Source organism: Petaurus breviceps, unplaced genomic scaffold, assembly GCF_028583685.1.
Source record: "Petaurus breviceps papuanus isolate PSGF00001 unplaced genomic scaffold, PetGlider_PUasm1.0 227, whole genome shotgun sequence".
Taxonomy (NCBI): Eukaryota; Metazoa; Chordata; class Mammalia; order Diprotodontia; family Petauridae; genus Petaurus; species Petaurus breviceps.
In genome coordinates, this window is record NW_027185896.1 from 4,986,467 (window position 1) to 5,012,652 (window position 26,186).

The window sequence follows — 26,186 nt, forward strand, 5'->3', positions numbered from 1 at the left end:
CTCTCTAATGAACTCACTGTCCCACTCACTACACCAACTCTGCCAGACTATTTTTTCCTCCTTAAACCTTCTGTGGCTTTTCCTACCCCCTACCCTCTCAGCTGAGAACATTGCCTAATTTTGTTGAAAAAAATTGAGACCATTCTCTGAGATTTACCCCTTCTCTCTTAATCTCATATCATTTGTATGCCTTCTGCCACTATTGCTTCCTTCATTCTTGCCTCATGTGATGCGGTGACCCTTCTTGCTAAGGCAAACATCTCCACTTTTCCTAAAGGGCTGGTCACCCCTCCACTTGATAAACTCCAGTGGCTTCCTATCAGTCTTCCTATACCTTATTATACTCCTCTCCCTCCCCCCCCATGTACTCTTTGATCTAGTTACATTGACCTCCTTGCCTCCTAACAAGATTCTCTTTGCTCTTGGCATGTATACTTGCTGTTCCTGATGACTCAAATGATCTCCCTTCTCATCTCTGCCTTCTGACTTCTTGGGTTCCTTCAAGTCCTAACTAAAATCTTACCTTCTATAGGTAAGGTCTTTCCCTAGACTTTCCTAATTCTAGTGCCTTCCCTCTGTTAATTATTTCCTATTTATTCTGTATATAGCTTGTTTTTGCATAACTGTTTACACATTATATCCCCCATTAGATTGTAAGTTGCTTGAAGGCTTCTTTTTGTTATCCCTAGTGCTTAGCACAGGGCCTGGCACATATCAGGCACTTAATACATGTTTGTGCACCATTTCAGTAAAAGTTCCTTTTCTTTCCTCTTGCATTATATTCAGTTTTTTTTCAAATGCTTTATTAACTTCTGATTTACGTCATTCATTTCCACCATATTTTGAGTTACAAATTTTCTCCTTGTTTTTCCCCTACCCACCACCCCAAAATAGCAGTCCCACAGTATATCCCTTCCTCCAATCTGCTCTCTCCCATATTTTCTCCCATACCCCTTTAGACTTTTCCAGTGGATCTCTATGCCCCAGTGCCTGTATTATCTTATTTCCCAATTACATGTAAAATAGTATTAATAATAGAATATATATTTGAGTATTTGATTTTAAAACTTTGAATTCCAGATTCATTCCCTTCCTCCCTTGTCACCCACCCTTACTGGGAAGTAAGCAGTTCAGTATAGGTTCTACATGTGTGGCTAATGCAAAACAATAACACAATAGATAAATTGTAAAAGACTGACTATATTTCCCTCCCTCCTATCCCACCTCCCACTTGTTCTATTCTCTACTTTGATCCTGTCCCTTTTCAAAGGTGGGTGCTTTCAACTTCTCTCCCTCCTAGCCTTCACTCCCTTCCATCATCTCCCCTCTCATCCCCTTCCTCCCCTACTCTCCTGGAGAGTGAGATACCCTATTTAGTGTGTATTTCATTCCCTCCTCAAGCCAAATTCAACGGGAATAAGGTTGACCCAATCCCTTTTGCCTTCTTATTCTTCCCCTTCATTGTAACCATTTTCCCTTGCCTCTTCTCTATGAGATAGTTTGCCCCATTCTGTCTCTCCCCATCTCCTCTCATTATATTCCTCTCTCACCTCTTAATTCCACCTTTTAAGTAACATCCCTTCCTGTTAAATTGGTCCTGTGCCCTCTATCTGTGTGTACCTGTAAACATATATACACACATTCACATATGAATTCATGTGCCCATATACCCTCATATATAGACATATATACATATTTCTATTCCCTTCAACTACTGAGAAAAGTTTCATAAGTTAACAATTATTGTTTTTCCATGTAGGCATGTTAGTAGTTCAACTTTGATAAGTTCCTTATGATTTCTTTTCCCTATTTACCTTCTCATGCTTCTCTTGCTTCTTGTATCTGAATGTCAAATTTTCTATTCAACTCTGGTTTTTTCAGCAAGAATGCTTGAAAGTCCTCTGTTCCACTGAATGACCGTATTTTCCCCTGAAACATGATAATCAGTTTTGCTGGGTAGGTGACTCTTGGTTTTAATCCCAGCTCCTTTGCCCTCCGGAATATCATATTCTAAGCCCTTCGATCCCTCAGTGTAGAAGCTGCCAGAGCCTGTGTTATCCTGATTGTGTTTCCACAATATTCAAATTGTTTCTTCCTGGCTGCTTGTAATATTCTCTCCTTAATTTGGGAATTCTGAAACCTGGCTATAATATTCCCAGGAGTTTTCTTTTGGGGATCTTTTTCAGGAGGTGATTGGTGGATTCTTTCAACCTCTGTTTTGCCCTCTGGTTCTAAAACATCAGGGCAGTTTTCTTTGAGAACTTCCTGGAGGATGATTTCTAGGTTCTTACTTTGATCATGGCTTTCAGGTAGTCCAATAATTTTTAAGTTATCTCTCCTGGATCTATTTTCCAGGTCAGTGGTTTTTCCCATGAGATATTTCACATTGCCTTCTATTCTTTCATTTGTTTGGATATGTTTAATAGCATCTTGATTTCTCATAAATTCATTAGCTTCCATTTGGCTCCAGTCTAATTCTGAAGGAATAATTCTCCTCATTGAGCTTTTAAGATTCATTTTCCATCTGGCATATTCAGCTTTTTAAGGCATTCTTCTCCTCATTGTGTTTTTGAGCCTCTTTTGTCATTTGAGTTAGTCTATTTTTTAAGGTGTTATTTTCCTCAGTCAGGCTGTTGACTCTCATTTCGTAATTTTCTTGCATTGTTCTCATTTCTCTTCCCAATTTTTCCTCCACTTCTCTCATCTGCTTCTTAAGGTCCTGTATTGTCTGTAACCAGCTCGTATTTTCCTTTGCAGCTTTTGGTGCAGGAGTTCTGACTTCACTGTCTTCCTCCTGTTCCATGCTTTGCTCCTTTTTTGTCCCCCAAATAGGAGTCTAATGTTGGAATCTTCTGTCTGCTTTGTTTCCTTTGCCTGGTCATGTCACCCCTCAGTCACTTGACCCCTGGGCTTTTTGCCACAGTAGGACTCTGCCACCAGACAGGGGAGCTTTCGTCCCAAACGCTGGAGTTTTTTCAGCTGCTGGAAGTATTAGATGGGTGCCCTCTCTGAGGTCTCCACATGCTCTGGCAAGCTGGATACACACCTCAGGACCTCCCGTCTAGACTGCAATCCAGATCCAAGAAGGTTAAAGCAAGAGCTATTACCCCTCAGACTGGTGCTTGGTCCCCCTACACTCTGCCAGCCAGGAGCTGAAGCTGCCACATGGTGCTGGCTGGCTGTGCTGGTGTCTCAGTGGCTTCTTGCCCCCCCCCCTCCCCTCCCGGGGCAAAAGCTATGCACTCCCACCTACTGGGTCCCAAAGTACAGACTGCACTGATCTCTCACTTTGTCCTTCGCTTCTATGTGTTGATAAATCTGGAAATGGCCACAGCTGCTGCTGATCTGGAGCCCCTCAGGCCTGTGGCTGTTCAGGCCCACCCTGGGGCTAAAGCTTCAGAGTCCAGCTGGGCTCTGCTCCCAGAGCCCTGCGCTGGCTGATTCCTGCCAGCTTGTGGGGCTGTCCTCAGCGGGAGGTTAGCTTCTTGGTGTCATTTTGTGGGTTCTGTAGCTCCAAAGTTTGTTTAGAGTCCCCTTTTTACAAGGATTGGGGAAGGTGGAAGCCAGAGCAGCAGGGAGGTCCTGCTTCTACTCTGCCATCTTGACCCCACCCCCCCATTATACTCAGTTTTGCTGGGTAAGTTATTCTGGGTTATAAGCCCATATTCTTTGCTTTCTAGAATAACGTATTTCAAGTTTTCCAGTCCTTTATAGTGGTATTTGCTCGATTGTGTATTACTGTAGTTCCTTGGTACTTGGTAATTTCTGGCTACGTGTAGTATTTTTTCTTTGACATGGAAGCTCTAGATTTTGATTGTAATGTTCCTGGGAGTTTTCATTATGGGTTTTTTTTTTTGCAAGAGGTAACCAATGAATTCTTTGTTTCCACTTTGACCTCTGGTTTTGAGAGATACATGTAGCGTTTTTTTTTTTTTTTTTTAAGCAATTAGGGTTAAGTAACTTGCTCAAGGTTACACGGCCAGTTTTTTTTTTGTGGGGGTGTTAAACATCTGAGGCCAGAGCCAATCCTGGGTCCTCCCAACTCTGGGGGCTGGTGCTTTTACTCACTGCTCCACCTAGCCACCCCTAGGTAGCTTTCTTTTAAGATTTCATTAAATAGGATGTCTGGGCTCCTTTTTTGTTTGTTATGGTATTCAGATAGTACATTGATTCTTCATTTTTTTTCTTCTTGATTTGTTTCCCAGGTCACTTGTTTTTGCTATGACATACCTTCAATTTTCTTCTGTTTTTTTTTTCAGTCTTTTGACATTTTAATATTTTCTGTTGTCTCATGGAGTCATTGGCTTCTATTTGGCTCATCCTAATTTTTGAGAGTTTGATGCTTGGGCAAAGATCTCTAACTCTTGTGTCAAACTGTTAATTCTCCTTCCATTTCTTTCTTGCATAGCTCTTATTTCTTTTCTAGATCTCTCCCCCCCCCCCCCCCGCAAAGTTCCCTCATTTTATTTATTAAGACATGTTAAAACTTTTAAATTTAAAACACCTGTTTCAATTCTAGTTGAGTTTGTGCCCAAGCTATGATTCTGTTTGAGGTTTTGCTTATAGATATTTGAGTCTTTCTCTTGGATTTTTGTATTGAGGTCTCCTGCCACCATAATAGGTCCTTATGGTGGCATTCTTGTTTGTTTGCTCATTCTTCCAGCCACTTCTACTTTGATCTTAAGATTCTGTTGCAGGGAATATCTGGGCTGGTCCTGCTGCTGCTTTATTGTTGTGTTACTTCAGCATTTCAGGTACAGAATGGGGACCTTCCAGCTTTCAGTTCTCCCAGAGTGGTCTGATCCTGGGCAAAGTCTGATTTCTGCCCCACTGCTCTGGGTTTTTCAAGTTCCTGACCTGGGTTTGGGTCTGAATAATAGTAGAATGCTACTGTACTCAGCCCTTGTAACCTGTTGGAAAGTTTTGTTGGTTCATTTTCAGAATTCTAGGTTTCCTTTTGGTCTGGGATTCCTGCCCCGGTTATTCCTCTGCAGGCTGACCTTAGATGCTGGAACTGACACCCCACTTTGCTCCTGGGGGTCTAAACCACACTGCTATTGCTTGTTTCTGAATTCCCTTCTTTTTTGGCATATTATTTTGGGCTTCTCTGAGAACACTACCCCTTGATGCAGGTCCCCTTCTCAGATGCTGCTGCTAAGTGAAACAGTGGAGAATCCTGGATAGAATACTAGAGTTAGGAAGACCTGAGTTCAGATATGACCTCACATAGTTACTAGCTTTGTGACCCTCTGTTTTCCTTAGTTTCCTCAACTGTAAAATGGGGATAATAATAGTACCTACCTCCTAAGGTGGTTGTGAGGATCATAATTGTAGAGTACATGGCACAGTGCCTGGCACATGAAAAAGGCCATCTATATAAATGTTCTCTTCCATTATTATTGTTATTATTATTCCCTAAATTTATTTTACTTGTCTTTTTTCTCTAGCTAGCATTTCTAGTACTATGTTAGTGGTGATAATGGCCTTCTTTGCTTAAGCTCTGTTCTTACTAGAAAGACCTTTAGGGGCAACAAGGTGATGTAGTGAATAGAGCCCTGGAGTCAGGAGGAGCTGAGTTCAAATCGGGCCTCAGATCCCTGATACTTACTGTGTGACCTTGGGCAAGTCATTTAACCCCAATTGCTCTGCCTTCCCCCTCCAAAAAAAGACAAAAAAAAAAGATCTCTAACATCCATTATGTATAATGTTTTTCCTTTGATTAGACCAATACCACTAAATATTTTTAGAAAAGGTCTATTTACTCCTATGATTTCTAGAATTTTTAATACTTTAATAGCTTTTAATAGAAATGTGTTGGAAAAAAGCCTTTTCTGCACCTTCTGATATGTTCATATTTTTAATTATTTATATAATAAGTGTGGTTAATTACATTAGTGGTCTTCCTCATGTTGAATTAACACTATTTCTGGAAACAGGTAAGATTACTCTTTCTCTGTTTCATGTATTGCAGTTGTATAGCATTTACATCATTGAGTTCAGTGTCTGAGAGTTCATTGGATGAGCCAAATGAAATATTTCTTACCAGTTGCAAAATCTGTTCATCACAATCTCTTAGATATTTTTAAAAGATAAATTAACTGATTTATTTTTGATTTACAACATACAGTTCTACAAGCTTTTGAGTTCCAAATTTTCTTCCCCTCTCTCCTCCCCTCTCAGCCCCAAGACAGCACGCAGTCCAATATAGGTTCTACATTCACATTACACATATTTTCACTTCAGTCATATTGTAAAGAATTATAACCAATGGAATGAACCACAGAAACAAAACAAAAAACAAAAGAGAGCAAATAGTTTGTTTCAATCTGCATTCAGGCTTTGTAATTCTTTCTCTGGATGCGGATAGCTTTTTCCCACATGAGTCTTTTGGAGTTATCTTGGAACCTTGTATTGCTGACAGAGGCCAAGTCTATCAAAGTTAGTCATCATAGATACAATGTGTCTGTAATTGTGTACAATGATCTCCTGCTTCTGCTCCCCTCACTCAGCATCAGTTCATATAAGTCTTTCCAGGTTATTCTGAAGTCCATCTGCTCATCATTTCTTATAGCACAATAATATTCCATTACATTCATATACCACAACTTGTTCAGCCATTCCCCAATTGATGTATGATCCTTTGATTTCCAATTCTTTGCTATAAATATTTTTGTACATGTGGGTCCTCTTCCCATTTTTGTGGTCTCTTTGGGATACATCCCTGGAAGTGGTATTGCTGGGGCAAAAGGTATGCACATTTTTATAGTCCTTTGGGCATAGTTACAAATTGCTTTACAGAATATTCCAGAGTATTAGTTCACTACTCCACCAACAATGTATTAGTGTACTCTTGGACATTTTTGCAGTAAGGGTGAGATGCAGTAAAGATAGCTGTATTTTTATGACAACGAAACTATACATTGTGAAAATCTGAAAAAAATTAGTGAAATAGTGGAAACTTACATACAAAAATAAGTTTTTTTTCCACTCTCTAAATGCATAATTCACAGAACTTTATAGACATTTGATGAATTATACTGATACCTCAAGGGGAAAAGACTAACATAGGTAAAGAAATGACCCAATAGACATAAATGTAGGAGCATTTCCTCTTTATTTATAACAAAAACTATGAAGTGTGTAAACATATGTATTGCTTGATACATTTGATCCTAATAGGTAGAACCACATTTTTATTTCTTTAGAAATAAAGACAAAAGTCTTTAGAATGTTAAGGAATCTTGATAGTAAAAATAGGGGAAAAGTTATGAAGTATGAAGTAGAAATACCTAAACTGCTTCAGGTATTTTTTAAAAATTGCATAATTTGTCACACCTGTCTTTCTAGTGTTAATTCTCGGCTATTTATGCATTTTGTTTTTTGTTTGAATGGGATTTTTCTTCCCATTGCTTCTTCCTGAGTTTTGTTGTAGTGTAACAATGACAACAAATTTTGTTCCTTGAATAACTTCCCTCTTAACTCTTTTAAAATCTATATTTTTGGGGCAGCTAGGTAATGCAGTGAATAGAGCACTGGCCCTGGAGTCAGGAGGACCTGAGTTCAAATGCATCTTCAGACACTTGACACACTTACTACTGTGTGAACTTGGGCAAGTCACTTAACCCCAGTTGCCTTGCCTTCGTTCCTCAAAAACAAAAACAAAAAAATCTATAAAATTTTCAAAAAGCAAGGAGGTTTCTCTAATCAGAATTTGCTGGTTCTGATCCATCTCGGATATTCTCATGGCTTCTGCCACTACATTCATTGCCTCCTAATTTGTCTTGTTCCTTGGCTCATCTAGTTGTATTTACCTCCATGTCTGACTATAGTTCATGCTTCAGAGGTTTAGCATATGGAAATGACTGGAGGGAATAGGTCAGTTGATTCTCTCTTCACCGTGTGCTTTTTCTTCACCTCTGAAAATCCTTGTGTTCCTCTTACAGATCTTGTCACTTTCTAGTATCTGCTGCCTTTGTCTGGATGGAAACTAGTAAATGAAATAAAAAATAGCACTATAGGAGTGCTGGTAGGGCCACATCTCCCTGCAGTGAAAAATTAATATTTCCCACTAATCTTGTGGGATACACTTTTAAATATCTGCAGACATATGCTATTAGCATTATTATTTAGTATATAGCAGTCACATCAAAGCTGCACAGTATAGTACACATGTAATTAATCAATTCTTGTTAGAATTGCATGCTACCAGTAGTACATTGCATATTGGTCAATCTGAGACAAGTTGTCACTAACAGCCAGGGAGTGGGATCAGGAAAGTCTTCATGTAGAAGATGGTGCCTGAGCAGGACACCAGAGAAAGGAACTAGGAACTAAGTGGTAGTCCAAAATTGGACACTAAGGGGATGTCTTTCTGTTGGGGAATGTCTAAACATATGGAATACTATAGTACCATAGGAGATGATGACATGGACAATTTCAGAGGCAACTAGGATAATCAATATGAGCTGATGTAGAACAAAGTGAGCTGAACCAGGACAACTGTCAGTGGTAACATTATAGAGAAAAACAACTCTGAAAGTCTTTAGAACTCTGATCAATGCAGTGATAACTTGAGTCAAAAAGAATGAAGATGAAGCATGTTACTTACTCCTAACAAAGAGGTGATAAACTTTAAATGCCAAAAGGAACATAGATTTTTGGACATAGCTAATGTGGAAATTTATTTGACTGGACTGTGTAGAAATGTATTGAGGGATATGTTTTTAATTTTTATTAATTTGCTCAGTGGGGACTGGGTAATGTGAGGGACAGATTAATTTTTAAAAAATAGTTGTTACCTATGTGACTAAGGTAAAAATAGGTTTCATATGAATGTGTTGAACCTGTATCAATATGCATATCATCTTGGGGTGGGGAGAAATGGGGAGGAAATTTGGAACTCAAAATCTAATGGAAGTGAATGTTGAAAGCTAAAAACAAATTTATTAAAAAATAGTTGTTACTTGAAAAAGAGAAATAATACATTATTGTTAAAAAAGTGGTAGATATAGAATCAGAATGTTCCAGGCATGTGGAATATAATAGCCCATCTTCCTAAGCAAGGTAGTTAGGTGGTAAGATTATTTCATGCTTGCCAAAGCTAGCATCTCTTTGGGTAGTAGTTTTCTCTCAAACCTTCTGTCTCTCTTGATTAGAGTGAATTCTGGAAGGGGAATCTGTATCTGAGGAATACTTCTTCCCTACCTTAACAACTGCAAGTTTTCTGGTTCCTAACCAGTATGCTTGTGTATTCTGGGTAAGGCGATAGGATGTTGCTCATAGTCTTCCTATGCTTTCTGGTGTTTATATTCTCCAAGTATATAGTTTTAGTTGGTTGCACTTGACTTTGAATGCATTTAAGATTATAACAGACATTTCTTGTCATCTTGGGCAATTAGAATTTTTTTTTACTAGTCAGTCGAGTAGCATTTATTAAGCACATACTATGTACCAGGCACTGTGCCAAGTAGTAGGGTGCTTAGCTCACAGTTTTATATCCTTTTTGGTCCAGGTGTCTCAAGTAATCATATAATGCTTTTATTATAGTAGGGGGAAATGCCTGAAGTAGCTCCAGCCACTTTCTAGTTCTCTTTGTGGGATCAATTATAGTTCAAGGCAGTACTCCATTATGTAGCTTCAACTTCTGCCATTCTCTAAACAGTAGGGTGTTCTGTAGAGAACAGAACTTGAGTCTTGTCCCATTTTATTTCTTACAAACTTTCATCATGTACTTCTCCAGTCAGTCATCCATAGGAAATGGACTCTGCTGCCATTTGCTTCTGTCTGTAAGCTTCCACACATGGGACATGCATGGATTATTAGGCTATCTAGCAATTGAACTGCAGCTTGCTGTCTGCTGGGTTCTACTGTTCTCTGAATAAGCTAGAGTTGGGTCCTATCAGGACTGACATTCACTATTCTCTTAGGGGACTATAAATTCATATTTATGTAGTGCTTGTCACTCGGACAGAAGCTTGCATTGGCTGTAGAGGTATACGTTGCAGATGTCTTCCATGAAATGAAAATGAAGTGAAATCTTGTCCAGCACAGTAGCGCACTCTATCTGGTCTTCATAGTCATTTTTGTATGAGGGTCTTTTTAAATTCAAGGGACTTGAACTTAGGAATGGTTACATCTCAGGTTCAACCATTGATCCCATACATATTAGCCATGTGGCAAAAGAAATGAAGAACAAAAAACAAAACAACAACAAAAGAACCAAAAATCCCAAACCCAAGAATAATAAAGTTAAAAAAAAGTATGCTTCACTCTGCATTCAGACACCATAAGTTCTTCCTCTGGAGGATAGCATTTTTCAGCAAACATCCTTTGGAATTTTGACACATTTAAGAAAAGTTGTTTAGAGAGTTGGATTGGGAGAATCCAGCAGAAATGCTTACTTTGCTCTCACCATTTTGGCTTTCCTCTCCATTTTGCATATAAGGGAACTGAGACCCAAAGAGGTTAACTGACCTGCCCAAGGTCACAAGAATGGAAATAGCGTATCCAGTATTCAAACCCAAGTCTTTGTATGATAATTCCAGCATAATTTTTTTCCAACATATTTTCAGATATACCACCATAGCTCTGCCTATTAAGTAAACTCAGAGAGCCTTCTTGCAGGGTATTGATATCCTATGCCTTTTTTTTTTTTGGTGGATTGAAGGTAGGTTCTTGGATATATTTAGGCTTTATTCCTCACATAAATTTATAAAATTCAAACCCAAAGAATGTCTTTGATAGGCAATTAAACCTAAGAAGAGACAGAAGTAATTGTACCACCCTTTGAAGGAATTCTAAATTACCCCTTTTATAAAGACTAATCTGTTTAATGTCAAAGTTTTCTAATGATGTTATGTGACTGAATCATGAAGCACCATAATCTCAGAAGAATTAGGATTAAAAGTAACCCAAAGGCAATGGAAAGATAGATAATAAACATAAATAAACAGGTTATATTAAAGACATGTGAAATAGACTCCAGTTTTGAAATTCTATCTAAAAATAATGGCTTTAGTTGGCACAGTGGATAGAGTGCTGGAGCTTAAGTCAGGAAAACCTGAGTTCAAATCTAGCCTCAGACACTTATTATCTCTGTGGCCCTGGGCAAGTCACTCAACCCTGTTTGCCTCAATTTCCTCGTCTGTAAAATGAGCTGGAGAAGGAAGTGGCAAACCATTTTAGTATCTTTGCCAAGAAAACACTACTGGGATCATGAAGAGTCGGACACTACTGAAACCACTGAACAAAAACAAAAAATAGAATTAAATACCTTAGGAGGCAAATAATGTTTTTCATCATTTAGGTCTTTAAAAAATAAGTATCATCACAAATTTATTTAGTACCTAGTACATCTGTATGCTTTATTTCCTCTGAAACAAAGGATACACATATTATTACTCCCATTTTACAGATAAAGAAATTGAGGTTCAGTGATGTTACTTTCCTGAGATTACTGAACTAGAAAATGTGTTGGATCTAGGACTTAAACCTAGGAAAGGACCCTTCTTCTCCTTATCTCCCCCTACCCCCCCTTAAAAAACTTCTGTTAACAATTTAACGTCACCAGGTACACCATGCACCCACTGCCATTCCCAGAGGAAGGAATTATAGCTTCAGAGACATGATTGGGAGATTTGGTCGTGTTCAATCATGGATGTTCCAAACCCTCTCAGGACAGATAGCTCATCATGGGAAGTCCTACTCAGGTCTCACTTAAGCCAACTGATTCTTAAGCTTCTCCACCATATGCCCTGGCTCAGGAATTGTAAGTTTTTGTGGGGGACCCAGAGATCATTAAGTCCAGTGGTTCTCAAACTTTTTGATCTCAAGAGCCCTTTATACTCTTAAAAACTTAGCAGACTACCCCACCTCCACTTTAGGTCATGAGGATTATACCTATCAGAATTGACCATATTAGAAATTTAAATGTCCTAATATTATTAGTATTATCAAAATAGTTTTATTTTCTGGATCCCCTGAAAGGCTCTTTGGGGTCCCCGGACCACTCCTTAAGAATTGCCTTCCCACTCATTTTACAGATACCTGGCACAAATTCACATGGGACTCCAGTTGAGGTTTCTTGACTCCCAGTCCAATGCTATTTACAGCACTGTTCTGTAGATCTTTGGGTAAATTCCTTGTTAATGTGTTAATGATCATTAAACAGTATTATTATAACCTTGATAATCTCAGTCATATGAACATTTCCTTATATGAAAAATAGCAGAAAAAGAATAATACTGTGAATCTGTTAAAAATGGGTGGTTGTTTTTAATCAGTACTGTTACTGCCCTATTTTTCTCTTTCTCTTTCTAAACTTCCTTTTTGTTCTTTTCTGTGTATTTTAAAAATACTTCATTGATGTGACATTCTTTTTAGAATCATCATTACTCCTCCACTTTTTTTTCTCTCCCCACTAAATAAATACAGTCAAGCAAAGTTTATAATACATTGTCAGTGGTTGAAAATGCATTTTTTTACCTTGATGTTCCAGTCTACCTCCTCTCTACCAAGTAGAGTTGGGGGGATGGCAAGCATGATTCATCACCAAGCTTCTGGACTCATCCTTGCTTAGAGTTGTTTTAAATTTTTCAGTTATTTTCCTTTACTCATTGTAGTAATTTTCTGAATTGTTATTATTCTGCTCATTTCACTCTGCATGAGTTTCTCCCAGTTTTCTTTGAATCTGTTTCTCTTAGGATTATTTATGATGCAGTAATATTCCATTACATTAATATATCCTATTTTGTTTATTCATTCCCCAGTTGAGGGTGTCATTCCCTTAGTTTCCTTCCAGTTCTTTGTTACAATAAAAGTATTGTTATTGTATGTATATATATATGTCCTTTCCTCCATTTTTGATCTCTCTAAAGTATATGCCTTGTAGCTGAGGCCAAGGGTTCAGTGACTTTTTTGACATGGTTCCAAATTGCTTTCCAGAATGACTGGACAAGTTCATAGCTCTACCAGTGTTGCATTACTGTTCCTGTTGTCCCACAACTCCACCAACAAATTTCATTTTCCTTTTTTTTTTTTGGTCTCCTTTGCCAATGTTCTGGTGAGGGGAAACCAGAGTAGGTTTAATTTGAATTTCTCTTATTAAAGTTTTGGAACATTTTTGTGTATGGTAACTGATAGCTTTTCTTTTGAGAATTGCATTTTCATATTTTTTGACCATTTATCTATTAAGGAAATTTAGGTCTTTAGTAGCAAAAACTAGTTGTTTACTTGTGGTTCCTGTTTAGGAATGATCTCTGAGATTCCTTCTTGCTCTGAGATTGTAAAATTTTATTCTGGAGCACTTATAGAAAATATCCAGATCGTGTCTGAATTTTGTATTACAAATTGATGGTGATCCTTATCCCTTAACAACTTGATAGAGATGCTGCAAGATTTAATTGGTCATTTAAAGATAGTTTAAACATGTATGTAAAATTAAAAAATAAACAAGTGGTATTTGTGTCTTTAAAGGAGAAACACATTCAGCTTTGAAAAAATTACATATTTTCTATATATTTTCTTTCCATAATGGTTTCTGCTTTTGCTAAAGTAATTTAGCCCCTGTGTTAGAAATGAATAGCTACTTCAATGAAAACAAAGTCTGTTTCCTACGAGAGCTACATTTTATACTTAATCTGTCATATTTGAAAATGAGGAACTGTCCCATTTTGGAAATAATATTGCATATTTTATAATATTAAAGTTTATGGATACTTAATCTTTTGTATATAACTTTTGTACTAATTCACATTTCAAAGAAGACTTCCCATTTTTAAAGAAACATTTTGGCAGGGAAAGGAGAAAGGGGTATGAAATGGCTGTTTAGAAACCTTTAGGTTCTTGAATGTTGTACTTTTTTTTTGTTACTTGTTTCATCGAATGTATTTTCAAGTATTTTCAGTAGTTTATTTTTTACCCCTTTGTGCTATTTCCCAGTTGAATTGGCAGACAAATACTAGAGTTCCAGCTAATTAGCAGGTTGAGAGGGTTCTCTATCTTCTCTCCCTCTTCTTTTCCCCATAATGGCTTATGAAAAAGCCGTTCTGTTTGGAGAGCTGTATGAAAGTGCTATACTTAGCTCTGCTCAAAGGCCTCCTTTGTGGGCCCAGACTACGTGTTGAAATATTGTTTTATAAGAGAAAATTGCAATATTGACTTATCTTGTCCCAGCATAGCATTTTGTGATGAGTATATAACTACTGGCTATCTTTTTTTAAGCTTTGATTTATAGTGTGACTGTAGTGTCACTTGATTATGTTTAATAGGATTGGCAACCCTATTTTTGGTCAACAGTTAAAAAAAAACAGAGAAGGTAAAGTAAACTGTATTGAATCTTCAAAATATTTTATTTTTCTTCCTTGTATCTTTTGTTGAGACCACAGTTTAGAGCCTTGCCTAATGAGAGAATTGTTTTAGTCTCTAAGCATTTGTTTTAAACAAATTTATAACTTCACAGTAGTAGGATACACACAAATTCTTTTTTTTTTTTTTTTTTGTGCTTTTTGGAGGAGGGAAGGCAGGGCAATTAGTTCAGTGACTTGCCCATGGTCATATGGCTAGTAAGTGTTAAGTGTCTGAGGCCGGATTTGAACTCAGGTCCTCCTGACTCCAGGGCCAGTGCTCTATTCACTGAGCCACCTAGCTGCCCTCTACACACAAATTCTTTTTTGAGAAGAAGAAAAGTAACAAGATGGGAAAATGGTCTTCATTCAGAGAATTGGAAGGGTAGTAGAGAAAAGAGAGACATTAACAAATACTAATTAAATCATTATATATATATTATATATAAACTCAAATATTAACTAATTTGAAGGTACAAAAATTATTAGTATTTAGAATGTCTTCTTCTCCCGCTCCCCCTTCCCCCATCCCAGTTTTTCATTTGGAAATTTCCTTTGGAGTTGTCTTGGATCATTGTATTGATGATAATAGCTAAGTCATTCACGGTTGTTCATTGTAAATATAACTGTTACTGTGTACAGTGTTCTCCTGGTTCTGTGCTGGTGGAGACAATTTTCTTCCAGGGAGAAATGAAATTAGAGATCCAGATTTAAAAAAAAAAATCTATTGATCTTAATTAACCTTAAATTTTTTGCCTTTTTGCCAGTCACTAAGTTTTGAATTTAAGAGGAAATAAACCACTTGTTCTTTATGTAAGTATGTGATAGGAAATACAGTACAGTGAGGTAGTCCCAGATTCTGAGTCAAAAGACCTACAATTGGGGGCGGCCAGGTAGCATAGCGAGTAAGAGCACCGGTCCCAGAGTCGTGATGACCTGGGATCAAATCCGGGCTCAGACACTTGCCACCCACCCAGAAATAACTGGCTGTGTAACCTTGAGCAAGTTACTTAACCCCCATTGCTTAGGGGCGGCCAGGTGGTTCAGTGAGTAAGAGCACCAGCCCCAGAGTCTGGATGATGTGGATCAAATCGGGGCTCTGATACTTAGCACCACACCCAGAAATAACTGGCTGTGTAACCTTGAGCAAGTTACTTAACCCCAATTGCTTTAAAAAAAAAAAAGACCTACAGTTGAGACCTGGTTCCAAAACTTGATAGTTTTAGGATTGTGTTAATTGCAGTCAAGGTAGCAGTTGTCTCCAAAACAAATAGTTTTTAATAATAATTGATTAGTCAGTCAATCTCTATGTTAATGCTTTCATTGATCCATCTGTCCTAAGAAATCTATATCCTCAGACATATTTAAATCACTGATTTATTCTTCCTCCAATTTATTTATCCCTAGTGTCTATATTTATTTATCCCTAGCACCTGTCACAGAATAGTTAGTTAGCTAGGTGCCACAGTGGATAGAGTGCTAGACCTGGAATCAAGAAGTTGAGTTCAAATTTAAACACAATTACTAGCTACACAACCCTAGGCAAGTTACTTAACTCTGCTTTAGTTTTTTCATCTGTTAAACAGAGGTTAAATGAGGCAATAATAGCACCTACCTTCCAGGGTTGTTGTGAGAATAAAAAGAGATATTTCTAAAGTGCTTTATAAACCATAAAGTACCACTTAAATACTTGCTTATTAATGTTATTGCTATTGTTACTATTGCTATGGATAAGTCACTTAATATTTATGACTTTTATTTTTTCCAAACCTTAAAATAGAGATAATTACTAGATAGCTGTGAGAATGTTTTGTAAACTATAAAGGGCTCAAGAAATGCAAGCTATTATTATTAGTAGTGAAATACTATAGAAAGAGAAGATAAGGGGACCCATGACTGAGCCTTGAGGGACACCCATGGTTACGAAGAATATCCTGGATAAAGATCCATCAAAGGAGACTGACGAATGGTGAAAATATGTAGGAGAAAAATCAGGAGAGAAGTAGTACTGTGAAAACCCAGAGACAAGAAAATATCAAGAAAAGGGTGGTTGACATTGTCAAAGACTGCAGAGAGGCCAAGAAGGATGAGAATTGAGAAAAGGCCATTAAATTTGGCAATTAAGGGGTGGCTAGGTGGCGTAGTGAGTAAAGTGCCAGCCCTGGAGTCAGGAGGACCAGAGTTTGGTTCCGGCCTCAGACACTTAACACCCACACAAAAAAAACTAGCCATGTAACCCTGGGCAAGTTACTTAACCCCAGTTGCCCTCCAAAAGGCCAAAAAAAAAAAAATTGGCAATTAAGAGGTCATTACTATCTTTGTAGAGAACAGTTTTGGTTGAATGATGAAGTTGGAGTCAGATTGTAGAGAGTGAAGAAGAGAGTGAGAAGAAAGGAAGTGGAGATGCCTGCTCTAGAGGACCTTTTGAAGGAGTTGAGCCACAAAAGGGAGGAAAGATATGGGATAATAGCTAGTAAGAATGAAAGGATCAAATGAGGGTTTTTTGAGGGATGGGGATGACATGGACATGTTTGAAGGCAATAGGAAAGTAGCCAAGAGGCAAGAAGAGTTTGAAGCAGTGATGCTAGAGGGATCAGTTAGATGGCAAAGATGAGATAGAATGTAAAGACTTAAAAGGATAACAGTCCTGTAGGCTTGAGTGGCTTGATTGATTTTTTCTTTTAAAGGTTATTTTTGAAGATGTTAAAAGTTGGCTTAGATAGGTCATTATTTAGGCATCAGCCTTTTTTCCCCCCAATTTTTAAAATATTCTTTTAAAATTAATTAATTAATTTTTAGTTCTTAATATTTACTTCCATAAGATCTTGAATTCTAAATTTTCTTCTTCCTTCCCTCTCCCCTCCCCAAGATGGCGTGCAATCTGATGTAGGCTTTACATATATATTCATATTAAACATTTTCACATTAGTCTTGTTGTAAAGAAGAATTAGAACCAATAGGAGGAAGCATGAGAAAGAAGAAAAAACAAAACAAAAAAAGAGCAAATAATGTTTTGATCTGCATTCAGACTCCATAGTTCTTTTTCTGGATGTGGATAGCACTTTCCATCATGAGTCTTTCAGAATTGTCTTAGATTCTTGCATTGCTGAGAAGAGCTAAGTCTATCAAAGTTAGTCATTGCACAGTGTTGCTGTTACTGTGTACCATGTTTTCCTCATCTCCCTTCACTCAGCATCAGTTCATGTAAATTTTTCTAGGTTCTTTTGAAATTTGCCTGCTCATCCTTTCTTATAGCACAATAATATTCCATTATACTCATATACCATAGCTTGTTCTGCCATTCCTCACTTGCTGCCATTCCCCAAATGATGGGCATCCCCTCAATTTCCAATTCTTGGCCACCACAAAAAGAGCTGCTATAAATATTTTTGTACATGTGGGTCCTTTCCCCATTTATATGATCTCTTTGGGATACAGTCCTAGAAGTGGTAATGCTGGGTTGAAGGGTATGCACAGTTTTATAACCCTTTGGGAATAGTTCCAAATTGCTCTCCAGAATGGTCATATCAGTTCACAACTTTACCAGAAATGCATTATTGTTCCAATTTTCCCACGTCTTTTCCAGAATCATTTTCCTGTTTTGTCATGTTATAGACTTCAGGCTTTTGATAGCTTCATGAGGCAGTGAATTTAAACTATAGAGAAAGCCATATGAATTTTTTATTTGCAAAATTCTGAACATTATTTGGTTTAGCCTATGATTATAGCTTCAGGAATGTGTTGGTGATATTTATAAAGTTACATGAGCATAGTTCATCAGAAATGAAGCTCTGAAAATTTAACCCGGTTCAGAATATGCTTTATGTCAGTGTATGGTCAAAAGTATAAGTCATGGGGCGGCCGGGTAGCACAGCCAGTAAGAGCACCGGCTCCAGTGTCAGAACGACCTGGAGATCGAATCCCGGGCTCAGACACTTAGCACCCACCCAGAAACACCTGGCCGTGTAACCTTGAGCAAGTTACTTAACCCCAATTGCTTAGGGGCGGCCAGGTGGCTCAGCGAGTACCGGCTCCAGTGTTGGGACGACCTGGAGATCGAATCCCGGGCTCAGACACTCAGCACCACACCCAGAAATGACTGGCCGTGTAACCTTGAGCAAGTTACTTAACCCTGATTGCTTAAAAAAAAAAAAGTTTAAGTCATGAGTCTCCACTGATGTTCTTCTTGTCAGACCACACTATAGTTCACATTAGTAATCAAAACAAAAGACGTTTAGTTAAAACAGTTCTCAGATGGATGTGTGAGCTCATCCATTTGGAGTTAATTTCTAGTCATCTACATTGCAACCCACATATACCTGCCAGTCATGAATTCTTGTCCATGCTCTCCTATAAGTTCACCATAGGGAGTTTACCTAGTATGACAGGTCTTCTTAACTTTCTCTTGACATCATGAAGATATCAGTGGAGCACTTGGTCTCTCTTTTCCTGTAATTCCTCATTCTTCACATGACCAGTTCATCTTTTCCTATAACAATCCTCTCATGACATCTATTACTTTAGTTCTTTAAAGTTCCTCTTAAAATGACACTCATCTTACATTGAGCACTCACATCTCCCCTATGTGACACTTATTTTTGTTTTTTTTGGATTGTGTTGCATTATATATCTTTCAGGAATATAATAATACCAGTAGAATATTGGTATTAATAAGGTGGGCCTTTGTTTCTGAGAGAAGTTTGGTTTGACTAAGGGAGTTTTACAGTTTTCCTGGAGGTAACATAGCCTACTGTTTTTGATTAATGCAGAGCCTAATTGTCCATTTTTATCTGCCTCATTCATACTCATACACACACCCATCCCAAGTTGTACAAGCTTTATAGACTCTCCATTCACATGTGTATCTTAAGTTGAGCAGTAGACATTGCTCATATTGTTCATCCACCTGTCCCTTTCTGCATGTATGATCAACCTAAATTCTATTCAGTGGTTATAGATCTCTTCTACAAGATTTTATAGTATTCTGGGGCTTGATGCAACTAGCATGGTGTCACCTGCAACAAAAACATTTGGAGAACCTCACCATTCCCAGAATTCTCTTTTTCTTGGATTTGGTGTGGGATATTTTCTGTCACAGTAATGAACACTGACTTCCTACTTTATTCCTCATATGATGTTATTGAAGAACGGTATTTCTGGTATAGCTTTCAAGGAATCCAGAATGATTTTGGTATATGAATGAGAGATAACCTTGTTGAATGAGATTTAAAATGTAGCATTTAGGTCTACCAAATGAAATTCTTCTTCATAATTAGCAACAATAAGTACATTGTGATTTTGTGTGCTCAATATCTTTCAGTAATTTGCATAATCATAAAGATATGGTACATTATGAAATATTCCATTAAAGGTCTGCCTGTTCCTTGCTAATAGCCTCATTGAGGATTCACTCAATGCATGTGGCTATGAATCTCATTAAAATTTTGTATAAATGAGGAAATAGTCATTTAAAATTGGTAGTTTTTTTTTTTTTTAAAGCAATTGGGGTTAATTAACTTGCTCAAGGTTACACGGCCAGGTGTTTCTGGGTGGGTGCTAAGTGTCTGAGCCCGGATTTGATCCCCAGGTCATCCTGACACTGGAGCCGGTGCTCTTACTCGCTGTGCTACCTGGCCACCCCATAAAATTGGTAGTTGTTAATATTCTCTTACTAGCCTTTAAAAAAAGTATTATTAAGATCTGACCTTTTTTTCACCATTCCTTTGTTATCTTCCCTTCTTTCACTTACCTTGTGAATTGATTCTCAATGCCCTCATAATTGTGCCACCTCCACTATGGATGGCCTTTATCTGTATTTGGTCTAATTAGTCTCCTTTTCCCATCTTTGTTCACTTTAGTTCCATTTCTGTCTTCTCTATCAGACTGTGGAACATTGTGATATTAGAATTGCAAGTGTGGTAACTCTATCATCTTTGATGGTGAAAACAGTTTGTTATAAAAATCTTTGCCTAACTTACCCATTTTTCTTGCTTGTTGGCCTCCTATACAGTTTTCATCCTTTAATGTCCTTGGATTGACTCTGCTGAATTAGGTCTCTTGCCAAACTTTACTCAAATTGATTTTATGTTGTTCTGCTTTATGAGATGCCACTTTTCATAATTGTGAAACAAAGACATTAAAACACAATAGCAAGGTAAATCAAGGAAACTGTCCCCATGTACATTCCCGTAACACCTGTGGGAGGTGAAAGATGAACTAAACACTTGTATGGAATATACTTAACCTGGATAACTCATGCCTCTATGGTTGTGTCCTCACTTAAACATTTTACCTATGTTGATCCTGCCTTTCCATTCAAGTGACACTATCAGCTTGCTGGCCTATGATGTTATTTTCTGGGCTGCTTTTACTATGCTGACATTTGGTGGTTCTCCATTCAGTTACATTGGCTTTCCCTTTGGGAAAGTGCTCTTTTTTGTGAGTAAGCCCCCAAACCACAGCCAGCTGTCTAACTGGCTATATCTTTTAGGTTCTCCTTTTTTTCCCCCTTCCCTTTTGGGGGACTGCTTTTGCTTCTGTTTCAGTAAGGGAGTCTTTCCCAATTCTTCTTCATTCTAGTGCCTTCTCTTTCTTGATTATTTCCCATTTTTATACACTCACACAGACATACATGCACATGTATGCGTGTGTATGTGTGTATGGCTTGTTTGTACATATTTATTTGCTTGTCTTCCCTATTATGTTGTGAGCTCCTTGAGGGCAGAGACTGCCTCTCTGGCCACCCCCCAGCCTTCAATACTCAATGCTTAGCACAGTGCCTATTTTATAATAGACACATAATGAATTTTTATTTATTGACTGAAAGGAACTTTTCTAGACCTGCCTAATATTTAGGTTAAGATTAAAAAGTCTTTTAAACTCCTATCATGAAGGTGGCAGCCAGGACTGTGCAATACAGATTTATACTAGTTTCACTTTAACAAGGTTAGATAAACATCAAGTTGTATGAAGTTTCTCAGAAAAAGGTCTGATATCCAAGATATATAAGGAACTGATTAAAATGCATAAGAATGACAGTTATTCCTCAAAATATTAATGTTTGAACAACATACATCGTTAGACAATTCTCAAAGGTAGAAATTTAAGCAATTAGTGACCGTATGAAGAAGTCCTCCAAATCACTATTGAGATATTAAAATAAAAGCAACTAAAAAAAAATAAAAAAAAACTTTTCTATCAGTGGTAAAGATGATAAAAAAAGACAAATGACAACTGTTGGTGGCACTATAGGAAAAAAGGCATACTGGTACATTGTTGGTAGAGCTGTGAATTAGTCTAGTAATTCAGAAATATGTTCAGAAAGTCACTAAACTTAAAACTTTTCCTACTCAGTGGTACCACTACTAGGCTTATACCCTAAGAGCCCAAAGAAAAAGGGAAAAGATCTATATGTACAAAAATATATCAGTTCTTATTGTAGGAGCAAAGATCTGGAGAACAAAGTGGGGTGCCCATCGGTTGGGGAGTGGCTGAAAAAATTAAAGCATATGAATGCAATACCATGTTGTTGTATAATGAGAAATAACAGAAGAGGAGAGATTCGGAGAAATCTTGGAGGACTTACATAAACTATTATGGAATGAAGTGAGCAGAATCAGAACAATTTACAGCTTTATAATGGTAAAACAACTTTGAAAGTCTTAAAAATGATGATTAATGCTCTTTGATATCACAACTCCATTTTATTGCAAGAGTAATCACAACTCCAGAGGACTGATAATGAAGCATGTTACCCTACTGCAGACAGGAGCAGTGCACCCAAGATGCAGAATGAGACATATTTTACATGGCTAATAGGTAGTCATATTTTGGTTATACAATTGGTGGAAGAATTGTGTTTTTCTTTTTTTATTTGTTAAGGAGGGATTTGGGTGAAGGAGGAGGAGCTAAAGATAGTGTTGTCCCCCCTCCCTAAAAAAACAAACGAACGAACAAGAAAAGCAGTTGGGGGGGGTATTATTTAATATTTTGATAAACAAAAGAACATAGAAGGAATTTCATGGGAAAACTTAAAGTACAACTTTGAAAGTACAATGTTGAATTTATCCTTTAAGCATGCTGTATGTAATAAAGATTTACAGTTTCATATACAATTCTTTTTTATAAATGAAAATGTTCTCTTTTGGTGCTTAATAATAAAAATATTAAAATTTATTAAAACATTTAGAGATATAGGGTTATTAATATGTTGAATGTTCCTGTATAGCTCTACTCAATGTTGGTGTTCTCCCTATACCAGTTATCTGTGGTAGAGAAGTGAGCTTTAATGCAACCTCATGTTCTGTTTACAAAAAGGCTGAAGGTTTATAGAAAAATCAAAAGTTAACAATTTGTTAATCTGTTAGGGCATTTGTTTAGAAGGTTCTTTTTTAAATTAGTAACTAATGGACCAATTTTTTTTTGTTCCATGGCTGCTGAAGAAAGTTACTCTCCTATTGATCTTTGCCTAATGAGTACTGTTCTCTCAACAAATTGAGCTGACTCATCTAATAACTCTTTAAATAATCATCTCAGAGTAAGTAGCCAGATTGGAAAAACAACAATAAACTGTTTGAATTTGGAAAGAATGAAAAAATTTTCACGAATGGGTTCTATAAAATTTAGCTTACTCTGAAAGAGCTATAAGTAACTGGGTTGTTGACTGGAATCAATCATTTGTGCTGTTAACTTGTGAAATAAATATTACAGTAGTTGAGAGGTTGTTTCTAACAATAAGACACTTGGGTATTTGTAAAAATATTTTATTTTACTATTTTGAAGTAATAAAGTGTGAAGTAGAAGTATGTTATGAGAATTTGATACATGGTTGACATTTTACTGACTACTAGAAAGAAGAGTAAGTAGGCAAATTCTTAGCCTGGAAAAGCAGAAATTTTGTTGCATTACATTTTCTTTTTATTAAAATCATACTAAATGATACAGAAAATCATAATTTTGATAGAGGAAATGAGAAACTGATTTTTTCCTCACTGAAGGGGCTGGAAATTTTAGAGTTCTAGATTTAGAGTCAGAAATTACCTATATGATAAGCCAGTCATTTAATGTCTTTGGGCCACTGTCTCTTCATCTATAAAATGAGAGTTGAACCAGACAGACAATGATCCAGTGCCCTCTTTTTTTTTTTTTTTTTTTTTTTTTTTTTTTTTGCTTTTTGGAGGGCAATTGGGATTAAGTGACTTGCCCAAGGTCACACGGCTGGTTTTTGTGTTAAGTGTCTGAGGCTGGATTTGAACTCAGGTCCTCCTGACTCCAGGGCCAGTGTTCTTCTATTCACTGTGCCACCTAGCCGCCCTGATACAGTGTCCTTTTAAACTCTAAATGTGTGAGCCTATTTAATTAACACTTAGTAACTATGCAGCAGACAAGTCCCTTAACCTGTCAAAGTCTCAGTTTCTTGTATAAAATAGGATAATAATGCTTTTGCTACAAATGTTTTTGAAATGTTATGAAAAAAGTATTTTGCATTCCTTAACATGCCTTAATGGTGATTAGAAATTGGAAGCTAATATTTCTTTATCTGAAACTTAAATAACTTCTAGGTTTTCAGGATACTTAATAATCTGTGGAGTACTGTAGTCAGTTTGAGTGTGCACGAGTAAATGCAGAATTACAAAGTGGAAGGAAACCTGTATTTATAAGATCAATAAAACCATAACCCATTCTGAGCTTTTGACAACCATATGTATAGAGATTATTGTCATTCTGCCACTTAGAATTTTTATTATGTGTCTCATTACTATATAAGTTTAGTCTTTTCCTGTATCATGAGTGTTCTTACTTAATGATAATACTTTATTTTACATAACCTTTTCCTCTATTTTATGGCTTTAACTTTTTTATAATTATAATACCTGTGTAAAAGTACATTTATGTGGATCAGTGAGGTTAGCTTTTTTTGGAAGTACTTATTTTGAAGGACACCAAGACTTTTTTTTTTTTTTGCAATAAATAGTGGGTATTTTTCTTTGCTATATGGAATGATTTAGTACTTAAGTCAGTTTTGCCTGTTGACCTGCCTTTTTGCAGTTTCCCTGATAAGGAAGCCATCCTGGTTTTGGATGATTGTGGAAAAAAATGTCTTTTCATTGAGTTACATGCTTTTGAAATTGATATTTTATCTAAACAGAATGGTGATCATAGCTTGTGATTTTAAAAGTTGTCTGCTTTTCTAACCTTTTTTTTCTTCTGTATATGGTTATTTTATTTCAAGAAGCTTTAATTTCCAAAATGTCTTTTTGGTTCCATAGCTTAATTTTAGTAGTTTTAAAAAATTTAAAACATAATGTGCACCTTAAATCAATTGGATTTAAGTGAGGCAGAGTTGTGCAAAGTAGTTAGCTTTACTTTTTTTTTTTCCAAGAGTCATTGAAGTCCAGTGGCAAGACAAAAATCAAGACAACTGGCAATGGCCCAGGATACAGTGGATGATATTGGCATCTTCAGTGTCTGACTAAGCTCAAAGTTTTCCACAGCACTTGCTTCAGCCACGTTCATGCATGGCCTTTGGAACAACCTGTTCTCACCCACTCATTCTGACAGGGAAAGTGTTCACACATTTGTGTTAGATTCTAATTCACCAATGGGTTTGATTGAAGTCCATAGGTTACTCTTAGTCTGGGTTAACCCGTTTGTTGAGACAGTTTACCTGTGTGTAGCATGCTTCAGCTTCTTAGAGTGACAGGTGAGATCTTGAGTGCCAGGTAGACAGCAGAGGTGGAATAGCAGCTCTGAAAAGGGCTCAGGGGTACTAGTCCTTCTTGAATAGTGTGTCTCTCCCCCCCCCCCCACTTTTTAGAAGTGAGAGTGATTTACTTCCTGCATGGAAATCAAGCAGCAGTGGTATTTCTACTCCAGAAGGGTTTGGAATCACTCTTGCAACATATTTGTCATGTTGTTTCATATAGTAGTTAATTTGCTTGCTTGTTAGCTATTTGTAAAGGATGCCAGACTTTCTCAAATTGAAATGTGGGAAGAGTACCTGGAAAATACATTGAAGAAATTGGCAATTCATCTTCTGATTAAGCTTCATTGGATGAATATGGCCACACACTGAAATGATGTTTTAACTGACCCTTTACTTTGTTGTAAATGAATGAATAAGTATTTATTAAGCCCTTACTGTGTGCCAAGCACAGTGCTTAGTGCTGGGGTATAAATAGAAAAATCAAGGAGGCTCCCTACTCTCAAGGAGCTCACATTCTAATTAGGGGGAGACAGTTAATAAAAGAAAGTTCAATTGCAGTATTGATGGAAAGACCCAGGGGATTCTTTGGTTATATCACTTAAGTCATATGACAGTGCAGGAGTCCAACAGGCATGTCAGGGTAAGACCTGGAGGACCTTGGAGGGAGTGGCAGGGAAGATGATAAGCTAGTCTAGTAGTTAGCTCTCCAATGATGAATCAGTTCTGGTCAGAAGGTGTTATAATAGGATGGAGGGAACCGGAGGCAGGAGAGGAAAGATTCCAGGCCCTGTAGTGATGGATTTTCCTACCTCCTTTTTGGTTAGGTCAGGTTTCTGATTTTTCTTCCCTGGACAATAAATTATTTTACTTGTTCATTATTTACAAGTAGTTGGACTCAGCAAAAAAAAAAAAGGGGGTGGGGGTCCGAGGTTATGTTCCTTTTTCCTTTGCTGATTTGCTCAGTGATCTTGTACAGAGTACTCCATTATCTGGAGCATCAGGTGCTCCATTTCATTTTCTGCTTAGCTTCATTTGAAGTTTTCATCCTCTTCAAGTGAGCCATCTGCTTTTAATGAACATAATTATTTTTATGCTGCTTCCAGTTTTTACTCAAAGGTTCACAGGCCAGAGAATCTGTA

General features: G+C 37.2%; 1 protein-coding gene across 3 annotated transcripts in view; it reads left to right on the top strand.

Annotated features, from left to right (window-relative positions):
• Positions 1-26,186, top strand: part of SFMBT1 (Scm like with four mbt domains 1) — a 184,696-nt gene that overhangs the window by 51,446 nt on the left and 107,064 nt on the right. The window lies entirely within an intron of this gene.